The following is a 14579-nucleotide window of genomic DNA, read 5'->3' on the forward strand; positions in this document are numbered from 1 at the left end:
TGAACACCCCAGTGTGGTGGGCCAAACCTGCGCTGCCAGGGAAGACCTGCCCGGGCCCTGAACCTGCTCCGCAGCGGTCCCAAGCATTGCGGCCTGCCACGGTGGCGCGATCTGGGCCTGAAAGCGTGACCGCGCTGCTGCCCGTGTGAGGCGACTCTGCTGCCGCATTACCCCTGAAGCCGCCTGACGCCGCCGGCCCCTGCCCTAATGGTGCCGTGGACTGCGGGGGGTGCCTCATGCCCTCTGCGGTCCGACGGCGGAGGAGATTGCAGGAAGGCTTGCGGGAGAGGACCGGCCCCGGCGAGGCGTGCTGAGGCGGCAGAGGCTGTTGCAGCGACACTGGAGTGAGGCCTGCAACACGGAGGTAGGACAGCAAGGGGAGCTTGTGGTGCCAGCTGGCGGTGGTGGGGGACCACGTGGTCGGTCCGGCCTAGGGGCTGGGGCGACAATGGGACTGCTGCTGTGGGCCTGATGGCTGGGGCGAGTCACGAGGGTCGGCCGGGCCAAGGGCTCCTGTGGAGGCCCCTTGCGGGGGGACATCCCACTAACTGAGTGCGTGCCGCGGCCCCTGCAAGTCTCTTGGCATTGTGGTGCCCGTGTGTGGTGGGTGTCCAACAGGGTCGGTCGGGCCTGGGGGCCCTCACCTGCACGTGGCTGGGGCTGAGTGGCTGCACCTACAGTGGTTTCCGTGTGGTGGTTGCACGGGTATCCTGCTACCCCATGGCCCCATATTGGGGCACAGGGTCGCCTTTACTACTCCAGCTGTCATTGCCCACTGGGCCGGAGGTGGCTCTTACCGGGACCTGGCCTTCTGGCGTGGTAGTTGGTGCGGGCCGCTCAGGAGCTGCTGGGTGCAGCATACACCATTGAGGTGGGTCTACAGGGGGCGTTGGTGGTGCCAGCTGGTGGCAGTGGGGGACCACAGGGGTTGGTTGGGCCTAAGGGGCCCCCTGCCTGATTACAAAGCGGTTGCTCCGGTGAGTTGGTTGGCTGGTGTGGGCCACAGGGGCTGGCCGAGCCTAGGGCTCCTGTGGATCCTATTTTCGGGGAGGAGACCCCACTGCCTGGGCACGCGCTGCGGTCCCTGCAGGGTTCCGGGCATCGCGGAGCCTGTGTGAGGTGAGGGCCCCCGGGGGTCGGTCGGGCCCAAGGACCCTTGTCAACGCGGGGTTGAGACTGAGTGGCCGCGCTTGCCGTTGCTCTGGAGAGGTGATCGTGTTTTGTGCCCCGCCGCCCCTGGAACTAATATTGGCGCACAGTGTCACCCTTCCTACTGCTGTGGTCATTGTCTGCTGTGCTAGCGGCGACCCGTTACGCAGCCTAGCCTTCTGGCGTGCCGCTGACGGAATGTTCCAACCTTGCTGCTTATGAAGAGCGCTCAGCAGATCGTTATGGGCCACTTGCGCAACAACCCCTCCGGCGATGCACCTACTCGGGGTCAGGCTGGGACATCACTCGTGGCCTCGGGGGCAGCGGAGAGATGAGCCCGACGGACATTGGTGCCAAACTAGACTCTGTGCTGGCAGCGGTGGAACCTATCGGCGGCACCCTGGACCTGACCCGCGCATCCTTGGAGGGCCGCATGGACCCTATCACCTCGGACTTTACACTTCACCCGGCCGACCAGCACAAGCTCTCAGACCGAGTGCGGGATGCAGAGACTGCAGACCTTCAACCTAGAGCCCAGAATTGCTCCTCCGCATTTCAAGATCACCTGGATTGGGTCTACACCCTGGAAGACAAGGTGGATGACACGGAGGGTCGATCACACCGGAATAATGTGCGCGTGGTGAATCTTATTGATGGAGCGGAATGGCGGGACCCAGAGACCTTCACGGAGACCTGGATGAAGGAGCTCATGCCCCCCCCGATCGCTCTTCCCACAGCTCGTGGTGGAGCGAGCTCACCGAATACCTGCCCGCAGGCCCCCTCCTGGGGCACGCCCTCACCCCTTCCTGTGTAGGATCCTGAACTTCAGAGACAGGGATGCTATTCTGCGGGAACTGGGCAAACATCCAGGGCCTAAGGTGCTAAACGTATCTGTTCCTCTCTTTCCTGATTACACAGCTCAGGTGCAGAGGAGGCGAGCCACATTTACGGCAGTGAAACAACAACTCCGGGACCTGGACCTCCGCTACTCATTGCTCTTCCCGGCCCGCCTGCGAGTCATCAGAGAGGGTGCTACGAAATACGTTGACTCCCCTGCTGAGGTATGGGAATGGCTCGAAGAGCAGGGATTGGCAACGGCACCCAAATCATCGGACGAGTCCAGGCCTTGTGAGCGTTCTCGCAGCGGCAGGCGCAGAGGGGTAAAGGTTAGGAGCGTGAGACGTGTAGTGACCATCCCCAGTCCCGACCAAATAAGATTAGAGCGTCAGTTGGGCCCTGCGGGTGACGTTGGCCCTCCAGCCCCCCAGATCTCCGACCCCGGCTGACTCCGTTGCTTCTCCGCTTGGATCTGGAGCCCCTGAAACCACACTGGAGTGGTTTTGGACACAGTCCCCCCCCCCCCCCCGCTCTCAGGTGTCACCCCACAAACTGCAGATGGCATCATCTGATGTTAACTTTACGTACATATTGGACTATCACACTACTTCAGGACTTGTTTTTTTCATTCTAGCAGCTGTGTGATGGGCCCCACATCCCCCCTACATTTGGCGGGGGCAGGGCTTACTTTGGTTATTTCTTATCTCAGGTCAATTTTCCTCCTCAGCCCCAGCGTCTGTTACCGTGGGCCATATAAGCCTGCTAGGGCACCATGGTGACTCAGGTCATGTTTTTTCTTGTACCGCTGTTTGAGATGCTCTACCTCCTGTTTTATTAGCGATAACTGACGGGGGTCTATACGTTGCCTCCTCTTACTTGCAGGTCAACCTTCCCCCCATAGTCGTACGACGACAATAGTTCCTTAGCCATGTCTTGGAATGATAGTTTGGGCAGTCCCTCACATTGGGGTTCCGCTCTTTTCCTGTTGAAAATGTTCATATTACCCCACTTTCTATTTTTGTTCCCCTGTACGAGTCGCCCATGCAGACCTGCCGCCTTCATGCCCTTTCCATCCAGGGGAGTCCTTCGCACAGGGAGTCCTGCAGCGCCCGGGTTGGACACACTGACCTTAATAGCCCCAATGACCGACTTAAACGTCCTAACTTGGAATGTTAAGGGCATCCAGACACCTTCTAAGCGCTACGCCATTTATGCATATTTACAGCGTCACAAGACTAGTATAGCACTTTTACAGGAAACACACCTAGTAACCGCTGAAGCTGCACACTTGTGCCGGCATTGGCGTGGTCAGATATGCAGCACCAATTACTCGCCATGGCTAGAGGGGTGATGGTATGGGATAAGGCTGGGGTTCAGTGGAAAGAAAAGGAAGTTCTGGTAGACCCAATGGGGCGGTACGTCCTAATAAATAGCAGGCTGAACGGTCAACAGATACTGCTGGGCTTCTTATATGCACCCAACGTTACTCAGGGCACCTTGGTCTCTCAGAGATATTACTCCGATTGAGGGACATCCCGTGGCTCCTGGGGGGGGGATTTTAATGCAGTTCTTGATGTTTCCCTTGACCGTTCCTCCCCCCCCTCACTAGCACTACGGCTTCCTCAAATGCTCACCTTTTAAAAACATGGCTAGGACATGGGGCCCTTTCACATGTTTGGCGGGAACGTCATCCTCATTCCAGGGTAAACTCCTTCTATTCCCCAGTCCATAAACTACATGTACGCCTAGACCGAATACTCGTATCCACAGCCCTCCTCCCCTTGATACAAGCGGCAGATTACCGTGGTCGGACACACTCCGATCATAACCCCTTGTTGTTGCATCTGGCCTGGGAGGCGCCTCTCCCGCCGGTTACGACCTGGCACCTGCAGACTGCAGCCCTGGAGGACTCCCTTTTCCGAGGCTCCCTAGAGAGAGCAATAGCTAACTACTTTGCGGTAAATACCGGCTCCGCAGACTCGATACTCACTGAGTGGGAGGTCTTTAAGGTGCTGGTTAGGGGCATTGTCTGGGGCAGACTTGGAGTATCCGCAGACAGCTAGACACCTCATTGACCCACATTGAAGGGCGATTACTTCTACTCGAGTCGCAAGTTGACGCCAACCCGACAAGGCAGCGACACCTTGATGTTGGCCACGCTGAGCGCGCAGTACTTCTCAATCATCTGCGCTGCCACAACTATTTAGCACACTCGGTCCTCTCCCACTCGACCGCGGACATAGCCGGGAGACTACTGGCCTATTTGATTAGGCAGGAACACCCCCAGTGACCCATACACTTCTTACTTGCCCAGAGCCCAGCACTGTGGTCGCTACTTACCAGCCACCTCTCGTCTACTCAAAAGAAGATCTTCTTCTTATGAGAAAACAGATAGTATCACCCTGCTCTCATGCCATCTCACTTGACGGTTTCTCTACCTACTGTCCTCATTGTCCTTTTAAATTCATTACTAATACTGCTAGCCCATCTTCTACTACAACTATTTGTATGGCCTTACTCAATTGTAGGTCACTTCCTAAACATGCTGAAGAAATTCATAGTTTGCTAGAAGATCTCCAGTTGGAGATTCTGTTCCTGACAGAAACCTGGCTAGGACCTGACTCTGACCCAGACATCGTCAGGTCTCTCCCACCGGGCTTCCTCATACAGCACTTAGATCACTGCAAAGGCAAGGGTGGGGGAATTGCCATAATCTACAGGGAGTCTCTTTCCTGCCGCTTTCAAGGTAGCCCCCTCTCAGATTGTGAAAACGCTCTTTTTACTATTCAAGTATCTCCATGTAAATCCCTCTCGGGGCTCCTTATATATCGCCCTCCGGGCTCGGTAGGTCAATTTTGCAGTTCACTTGTGGAGCATTCATCACTGCTTGCGACCACTCAGTCCAACTTTATGATTTTAGGAGATCTCAATCTCCACTTTGACAAGAAGAAAGACAAGCTAGCATCGGACCTCATCTTAGATCTTGCAACCCATCAATTGTGTTTGGAAAATCACCTCCCCACACATAGGATGGGTCACCTTCTAGATCCTGTTTTTTCTAACGTTCTCAATCTCTCCATCTCCAGTCCATCCCCGTTACCCTGGTCAGACCACCATCTGATATTACTTAGTTGGCAGATCCCGACCCCCACGTCACAGTCCCCCCCCGAGCAAACTAACACGCCCTTGGGCTAAAATGGACACGGAAGTATGGAGGCACAATCTAGAGTGTTCTCCTCCACTATGCGACTCAGACCCCTTCATAGCGGATTCCGAGTTTTCCACGTGGATAGGAAAAACATTGGATATTACGTTGCCAAAAAACCCTCATGTAAACCCCGAAGTAAACACTCTGCGCCGGATTGGTGTCAGTACAACGCGAAATATTACATCGCATTCCGTTACAACGGAATTTTTACAACGCAGGATCCATTACATCGGATGCCATTACAACGCATGGCATTACATAGCAGATGGTATTACAACGCATGGCATTACATCGTAAGTATAGGTAAGTATACCTTTTTTTAAAAATATTATTAAGTTAATTTAATTAATTTAATTTAATTAATTTAAATAAAATAAATATTAAAATAGCCAATAATTTAATTTAATAAAATAATATCTATTTAATAAATGTAATTTAAATAAAAAATGGGAATAATTTAAATTAATTTAAATAATAAAATTAACTTAATGTACATATTTTTAAAATTGATATGAAATTTAATTAATTGAAATAATTTATTTAATTTAATTAATTTAATTTAAAAATGTAATTAATGAAATAAAATTAATTTAATTTATTAAACATATTTTAATTAATTTAACAATGGTAATTATAATTTAAGTAACCCAAAACACAAACCCCTGTACCCCAAAATCCAAACCCTGCCCTAAAACCTAAAAACACCCCTGTACCCCAAAACCCAAACCCTGCCCTAAAACCTAAAAACACCCCTGTACCCCAAAACCCAAACCTTGCCCTAAAACCTAAAAACACCCCTGTACCCCAAAACCCAAACCCTGCCCTAAAACCTAAAAACACCCCTGTACCCCAAAAACCAAACCTTGCCCTAAAACCTAAAAACACCCCTGTACACCCAAACCCAAACCCTGCCCTAAAACCTAAAAACATCCCTGTACCCCAAAACCCAAACTCAGCCCTAAAACCTAAAAATACCCCTGTACCCCAAAACCCAAACCCAGCCCTAAAGCCTAAAAATACCCCTGTACCCCAAAACCCAAACCCAGCCCTAAAACCTAAAAATACCCCTGTACCCCAAAACCCAAACCCTGCCCTAAAACCTAAAAACACCCCTGTACCCCAAAACCCAAACCCTGCCCTAAAACCTAAAAACACCCCTGTACCCCAAAACCCAAACCATGCCCTAAAACCTAAAAACACCCCTGTACCCCAAAACCCAAACCCTGCCCTAAAACCTAAAAACACCCCTGTACCCCAAAACCCAAACCCTGCCCTAAAACCCAAAAACACCCCTGTACCCCAAAACCCAAACCCTGCCCTAAAACCTAAAAACACCCCTGTACCCCAAAACCCAAACCCTGCCCTAAAACCTAAAAACACCCCTGTACCCCAAAACCCAAACTCTGCCCTAAAACCTAAAAACACCCCTGTACCCCAAAACACAAACCCAGCCCAAAAACCTAAAAATACCCAAACACCCCAAAACATATACATCAGTACCCCAAAACATATACTCCTATACTCATACTTATTAAAAAATTTACTTAAATTAATATATTTAATTTATAATATTTAAAAACGAAATAAATATTTTTTTATAATTAATAATAATTAAATCAATTATAAAATATTAAATAAAAAAAAATACTTACCAATACTTACGATGTAATGGTATGCGTTGTAATAGCATCTGCTATGTAATGCCATGCGTTGTAATGGCATGCATTGTAATGGTATTTGCGATGTAATAGCTGCGTTGTAACAGCATTACGTTGTAATAGTTGCGTTGTAAGAGTAACACACCCTCTGCGCCCTGGTTCACTACGGATGTACGCCTCCAAAAAAAACTCTGTAAAAAATCTGAAAGGGCATGGAGGAAGGACTTCGACCCTTTAAAAAAGTTAGAATATAAACGCGTAATGCATATTTACAAAAAAGCTCTCAAAACTGCAAAGTCCACGTATTTTGACGAAAAAATCAGTTCCTCCGCTAATTCGTCTAGGGAGACATTCCAAATTGTAAAGAAACTTTTAAAAATCCCTAACCCTCCCCCTCCTGTGGGCCCCTCGACCAGCCGCTGCAATGAACTTGCCGACTTCTTTGATGCCAAAATTAAAAAAATTCTTATTTCTCTTCCATCCTCCCCCTCCGAGACCCTTGACCCTCCCCCTGAGACCCCCAATGTTCAAGAGCTGTCTGGACTTCCTCCTCAGGCCCAGAAGCCTAAATTAGTTCGATTTGTTTCCACCACCCCTGAGAAGCTTCTACCGGTCCTCCAATCAATTAAAAGCGGATCCCAGTTAGATCCCGCGCCTTTAAATATCTTAAAACTAGTCACTCCAACCATATTGCCTTACTTAGTCCACCTGATTAATGCCTCGCTCTCTCAGGGCATGGTGCCACCGAGTTGGAAAAAGGCTATTGTCAGAGCCTTGATCAAGAAACCCAATCTGGACCCCCTAGAATTGAATAACTTCCGCCCAATCTCTCTACTGCCAGGTGTCAGTAAAATGGTAGAAAAGATAATCAATCACCAGATTTCCGATTATCTGGAATCTTACGGCCTACTTAAATCTTCTCAGACGGGCTTTAGACCAGGCCAAAGTACTGAGACTGCAATGGTGGCCGTGGTCGAAGAAGCCAGAAAGATCATGGATGAAGGAGGGTCAGTGGCAGTGATCCTCCTGGATCTCAGCGCGGCCTTTGACACCGTGAACCATTCCATACTGGTTCACAGGCTTAAGGGGATGGGAATCTCAGGGGCCGCCCTGTCTTGGCTCAACTCTTTTCTAAGTGACCGGTCCTTCCAGGTGGCAGAAGGGAACTTCACTTCTAAAAGTATACCTATACATTGTGGGGTTCCCCAGGCCTCGTCACTGAGCCCAACCCTTTTTAACGTATACATGTCCCCCCTGGAGAGTATTGTCACCGCGTCAGGGATTAAGCTACTCACCTACGGGGATGACACCCAGATGGTAGTATCTCTTAGTCAGCAAAATCATTCCTCCCCTGACCTCTATACCTGTCTTGGAGAGATAACCAAATGGATGGATAGATCCCATCTGAAGCTAAACAGCGGAAAGACAGAGATCATGATTCTGGGAAACCAATCCCATTTCCGCCCAGAGTCCCTATGGCCCCCATGTATGGGACCCCCTCCATCTCCCAAAAATGAAATCAAGAGCTTAGGGATTTGGTTGGATGAGGGTCTCACCTCCTCCCAAGCCCGGAAAACAGCGGGCACCTGTTTTGGCCTCTTACGAACCTCTAGGAAAATCTTGCCTCTGCTGCCTCCCCATTCCCAAAAACTCTTGATCCAAGGATTAATACTGTCTCGCCTGGACTATGGTAACGCCCTTTACCTTGGAGCCCCTAAAAAGGCTGTTTCAAAACTCCAGGTCGTACAAAATACAGCGGCCCGTCTACTTACGGGCACGCATAGTCATTGTTCAGCTAAACCCTCCCTTAAGGTCCTTCATTGGCTGCCTATCCAACAAAGAGTGCATTTCAAGGCCCTATGCACTCATCAGCGCTGGGACGCTTACGGGCAGCCATGCGCTCTATAAATCAGTAATAAATAAAAAATAAAAATAAATAAAAATACTTGATGACCTTGGTTGGGAGCGCAGCACCCAGGGGGACATTCATGCGGTAATGATTGAGCACTACGCCTGTCTATATGATACTCTACTGACAGGTAATGCCCAGTACGTGGGATCCTTCCTGGACACAGTGGAGTTACCCACCCCGACGGTGGACCAGTCCCTGGAGCTGGACTCCCCTATAGTAGTAGCCGAAGTGTGAGCTGCATTACGGGCCTTGTCCTCGGGGAAAACTCAGGGGCCGGACGGTTTTGCGACGGAATTCTTCAAGGCCAACGCGGGACATCTGGTGCCCCAGCTGCACTCGATGTTTCTGGAGGCAATCTCGGAGGGGATCTTGCCCCCACCATGCGTACCGCTAATGTGGTGTCTTTGCTGAAACCTGACAAGGACCCCACATCGCCTGGTACATACCGACCGATTGCCATATTAAATTCGGACTATAAGATTTTGGCAAAGCTCTTCGCCATTCAACTAGCTCCGTTAGTTCCTGATCTGGTACACTCTGATCAGAATAGCTTCGTTCCACAGCGCAACACGGCCCTGAACATGCGCTGCTTCGTTTGTCTGGCGGAATATGCCCCAACCACATGGCCGCGTTCCGGTTGTATGGTATTAGACCTCAAGATGGCCTTAGACTCCTTAGCCTGGAACTTTCTCTTTGCTGCTCTGGTTAGCTTTGGACTCTACCCCTATTTCCTCAGTTTGGTCCGATTGCTCTACTGTGAACCGCTGTTTCGGGTTCGGACGGGCCCATATATTTCCGACCCGATTCGAGTGCGGCGTGGGACCCGGCAGGGATGCCCGCTGTCCCCGCTACTGTTTGCGCTGGCGGTGAAGCCGCTGGAGGCCCATATCCGAGCGCATGTTGATATAGGAATAGAACTGGGCGATGGCATTCACACCATTTTGCTTTATGCTGATGATTTGTTAATATACGCCAGGGATCTTCATGATATTCCCCCATCGTTATGCACAAAATCTAGGACAACCTTGGGAGAGGAGTCAGCAGGGGCACACATGATGGAAAAAGGAGAGCTTATGATCATGGCTCCTGCATCCCTAGCAGTAGGTCACCCTAGTTTGGCAATTACTCGTGCTTTCGACCCCCAGCAGGGCACGACCACTCCACAGCCCTCCTTAGCTAACGATACACACACGTTCTCGTTGATCTCCTGGAACATCGCTGGTCTTAAGAGCAAAATACCCATAGTAGAATGGTCAGACCTGGTGGAAAATTATGACATATTGGTCTTCCAGGAGACTTGAGCAGTGGACCCCATATATCGCCTAGGGTATATAAATGTCTATAAAGCGGCAGTTAGAGGGACAAAAGGCAGACCCTCATGGGGCTTAACTTTCTGGGTTAGACAAACAATCAACTTTAGACCCTCTGAACTAGTAGTCGATAGCCCGGATCTTCTTGCCATAACCCTGCACCAGCCAGACTTAAAAAATATTGTCATCGTAAACGTGTATACCAGAGGACAGCCCGGTGGGCGTGGCGCCAGAACCTTTGTTGACTTGGACACCTTTTTGGATTCAGTTAGGCCTGCAGCAATGTAATAATTGCAGGGGATCTCAACTGTTCGTTCGAGCCCCTACAATGTGATGGAGAAACCCTCTTGACAGAGGAGGATGTTCAGTGGAACACCCCCCAACCCCCCTTGACCTTAAGCCCATCAAGAAATGGACGGAATCTGCCTTGCAGTGGACGGGTCTCTGCCTAGAGCGGGGATTTAGGGCAGCCAATGGTCGGTCTATCTCTGACAAAATGGGAAGGGCAACTTTCGATAACGGCCCTCATAAAAGTAGAATAGACTATATCCTTATCAAGATAGAGTATTGGGGTATACTAGAGGATATGGTGATTTTGGATCGTCCGGAGAGCGACCACAATCCCCTTGCAATGAGCCTCCATCTAAATGGAGGTATGAAGCGTAACATCCAGACAGAGACTGTCACTGCTGATGCCCTGCTTACAAATGATACTCGCAGGGTGCGATGGGCAAGGATCGCCATCAACCCTGGGGCTCTGGAATAGATCAGGTCAAAGGTAACACGGGCTCTGGGGGTCTTGCGCTCACTTCCAACCCAGGAAGATATCAATGGAATTATAATTAAACTACATGAAGACCTTTTTAATGATCTTAAAGCACACTTTTCAAAATCCGGCAAGCCACAAAAACCAGCCGCCCACCCCATATGTAAATCATGGTATAATAAATTGTGTCGGGTCTCTTATGGTATATTAGAGCTAGCCAGTAGGTCTAAAATTATGCCAGATATTAGGAGGGCGAGGCTAAACTATCGCAAAGTACGGATTCGGGCAAAACAAGATTGGGACACCCAACACTGGTCTGATTTACTTGCTGCCAGTAAGCATAAAAATTTAACTAAGTTCTGGCATATAGTCAAATGGGGAAACTCCAACCTGTCTCAGGTCCCTACAAATCATGTTCCCGTTGAGGCTTGGGTGGAGTATTTTGAGTCACAGTTTTCTGGGCTGGAACTGAATAGCGATCATTTCCCTTACAATTTGGGCCCCATGCCGAATATAAAAAATATAACATTTGACTGTAGAGAAGTCGAGGCAGCTCTGAAAAAGATTCCCTGTGGAAAGGCCCCGGGAATGGATAGCATCCCAGCAGATCTCTTTAAGTATGATCCAACAAATTGGATCCCTTATATCGTATTTCTGGGAAATGCAATCGCCAAGGGGGCTAGTATCCCAGACTCTTGGCGAGGAGCCGAGATCCTGCCCGTTCACAAGAAGGGGGATCGCTCCATTCCGGGGAATTATCGACCGATCAGCCTGATTGACTTGATACAAAAAATTGTTGCAAGGATGGTCCTGGCCAGAATCCAGAGCTGGATGGAGCTTGAGGCTATACTTTCGCCTTTGCAGGCTGGGTTTAGATCTTGCATAAGTGCCATCGAGCAGGTCTTCAGGTTCCTACTGATTTACTGGAAAGTAGTCAGTTTGGGTGGTGGTACTATCTGTGACGCCTTTGTTGACCTCAAGTCAGCATTCGATTTAGTTCCCAGGGGCAAACTGTGGAGGGTCTTAACCGCATCGCTGCGGCGGCTTTTCCCGCTGTGCGCGGCAGATTCGAAATTACCGCGTTACGTGACGAGCTGGCCTTGTCATCCGCGCAGGACAGGTAAGCGCGATGACGAGCCCAGCTCGTCAATAGCCTCGAAGGGGTTAAGGAATATGGGGATGCCACAGGAGCTTTTGAATGTTGTTATCAACTTACATGAGGCAAATTTTGCACAAGTCCGCTGGGGTAAGCAAGGGCAGGTCACCAAAATATTTTCGGTGTCTTGGGGTGTCAGGCAAGGGTGCATTCTGGCGCCAACCCTGTTTCTGTTATTCATAAACAGGGTAGTGCAATACTACTCAGCCTTTCCGACAGATGCCCCGGTCCTGGGTGGCTTTAAATTTCCGCTACTTATGTTTGCGGATAACACCCTTATACTATCACACACACACATGTGGGCCTGCAGGCGGCGTTGAACAAATTTGAGGAATTCTGCTTTGACCATGATCTGCACGTTAACGTATCTAAAACAAAATTCATGATCCTCACAAAAGGTAGCCCTGTGGCTGCCCATGTCATGATGAACAACACAAACCTCGAGCAGACTAATGTCATGACTTATCTGGGGATTGTTTTAGAGAGTAAGATGAGTTGGAAACCCCAGATCGATATTTTATCCCTCAAGTTTGCCCAGCTCTCCGGGTGTCTGGTTAAAGAACAGAGATCGTCGCAGACGAAAAGGATAGGTCCAGCTCTGAAAATCTATAACTCCAGGATAGGCTCAGCGATCCTGTACGGAACGGACGTTTGGGGTTTTGCGGACCTATCCCCGCTGGTCAAAGTTCAGAATACATTTTTACGGAATTTAATAGGCCTTCCCAGTTCCAGTCCAATGATGCCTCTATTAATGGATCTGGGTCGTCATTCTATAGATGACATTGCTCGTTTTAAGCCAGCGGCCTTATGGAGGAGGATCTGTCCCAATCCTCGTCCTCCAACCCTAAACCTTCAGAAAGGGGCTGGTAAGATGGTATGAAGCCATACGGCTCTGTCGGTGCCGGCCTTGGCAGATGCCAGACCAGCTCTGTATCGTCTGGAATGACCTTGCGTCGAACTCGGTGCTGGGGACGGTCGCTGTGTAGGTGCAACCGGCGCTGGTCCAGACCCGGGAAAGGGTCCGACATCAGGGTCCACAGGATCTCCTACACCAGGACCTGCGTGCCAGAAGGCCCCCGGTTGGGCCAGGGGCAGTTTATGTAGTAATGCGTGGGGTGCCTATGCGGCGCCCCCTGCACCCCAGAAAGCACCACCTCCCTGGGGCAATCGCAATATTATATGAAGGGGATCCTTGCCGTTCTCCCGCTGCCACAGGGACCGCCACCATTCCAGGGCAAAGATGTAAAAAGGGATGGGGGCCCTGCACGTCCCCCCACAGCCCCGGGAACTGCCACCTCCACTGTGGCTAAATTACAGGAATGTGGGGGGACAACGCTGTCCCCCACTGCCCTGGGGACGTCCCCGGGGCTATTTCAAATAAAAAATACATCAGGCCACCAAACACGGCGCACATAGCATCGTAAAATTCCTTACGTTGGGCGGGGGTCACTCTTGCCCCCAGAAAGGGAGGGAGACACAGAGTCAACCCAGGTGCCCGCTCCGCGGAACGAGGCCTAGAACGACAAGGCTCTTCAGTCTCACTGCATGGGGGACGGGCACAGCCAAAGTACACTTCGACTTCTTGTGCTTCTTGTGGTGCCTCTTACCTGACGACTTCAACGAAGAGGACTTCGAGCCATCGGAACGATGCTCGGACCTTCCCCTCGACCGAGACATGGGGCAAGATCGACGAGGTGACCTCCGCGGGGCCTGCCGGGCCACAAGCAGCTTCAGGGACTGCTCCCTCAAGGCCTTCGGTGCCATAGTCTGGCTTTGTGTCGTGGTCGCGCTCCAGGCACCAGAGGCACACAAGATGGGGGTCTGTTACCGACATAGCGCAGTGACAGACGACGCACAACTTGAACCCCGTAGTCTTCCTACTGGACATTCCTAACACACCAAAAGAGATGACAAAAGGTCGAAAAAACTCTGTCAAAAAGTGACAGGGGGTGGCTCTCTCCAGAGAATTGGCACTGGATGCAGGGGACAGAAAAGAACTGACGTTAGAGGGCCAGAGTGGCGGTCATATTGAGGATGCAGATGTCACGACGACTATGAACGCGACGCCTACAACATCATGCGGATTCAACCGATGCCACCTGCTATCAAAAATCTTCCTGATCCAGCCTGATGCCTGGAAGTTTAAAGGTAAGGAATCTGCGGCTAAATGTCTCTATCAGATTAACCACTGAAAAACACTGCTCACTCATGACATCAGGTTATTTCATAGATGAAATCATGAATTGCATCGTTGACAATATCAATAAAGTTGCTATGTTTGCTGGTGAACTATGTGCAGGTCCTGCTCAAAGCCAGCTCTTGGTCCAGAATGTATATAAGATTAGTGAGCTAGGACGTAAGGGATTTTGAACCTTTTGGCTACCTCTGTCAAATGTTTGAGAGGAGAAAGAATTAACAGAATATTGGTAATAGATCCTTCCAAGTGTACATAGGGAATCAGTGGAAAAGAGGGATACAGTAAAGAGCCCTAGAAGACTTAACAAAAAAAGTCAAAGCATAGTAAAAAAAAAACATTTAAGAGTTTAACAGTTCAGCATTCAGAATAACGAACAGGATGATCAT

The sequence above is a fragment of the Lissotriton vulgaris genome, chromosome 12, assembly GCF_964263255.1.
Source record: "Lissotriton vulgaris chromosome 12, aLisVul1.2, whole genome shotgun sequence".
Classification (NCBI taxonomy): domain Eukaryota; kingdom Metazoa; phylum Chordata; class Amphibia; order Caudata; family Salamandridae; genus Lissotriton; species Lissotriton vulgaris.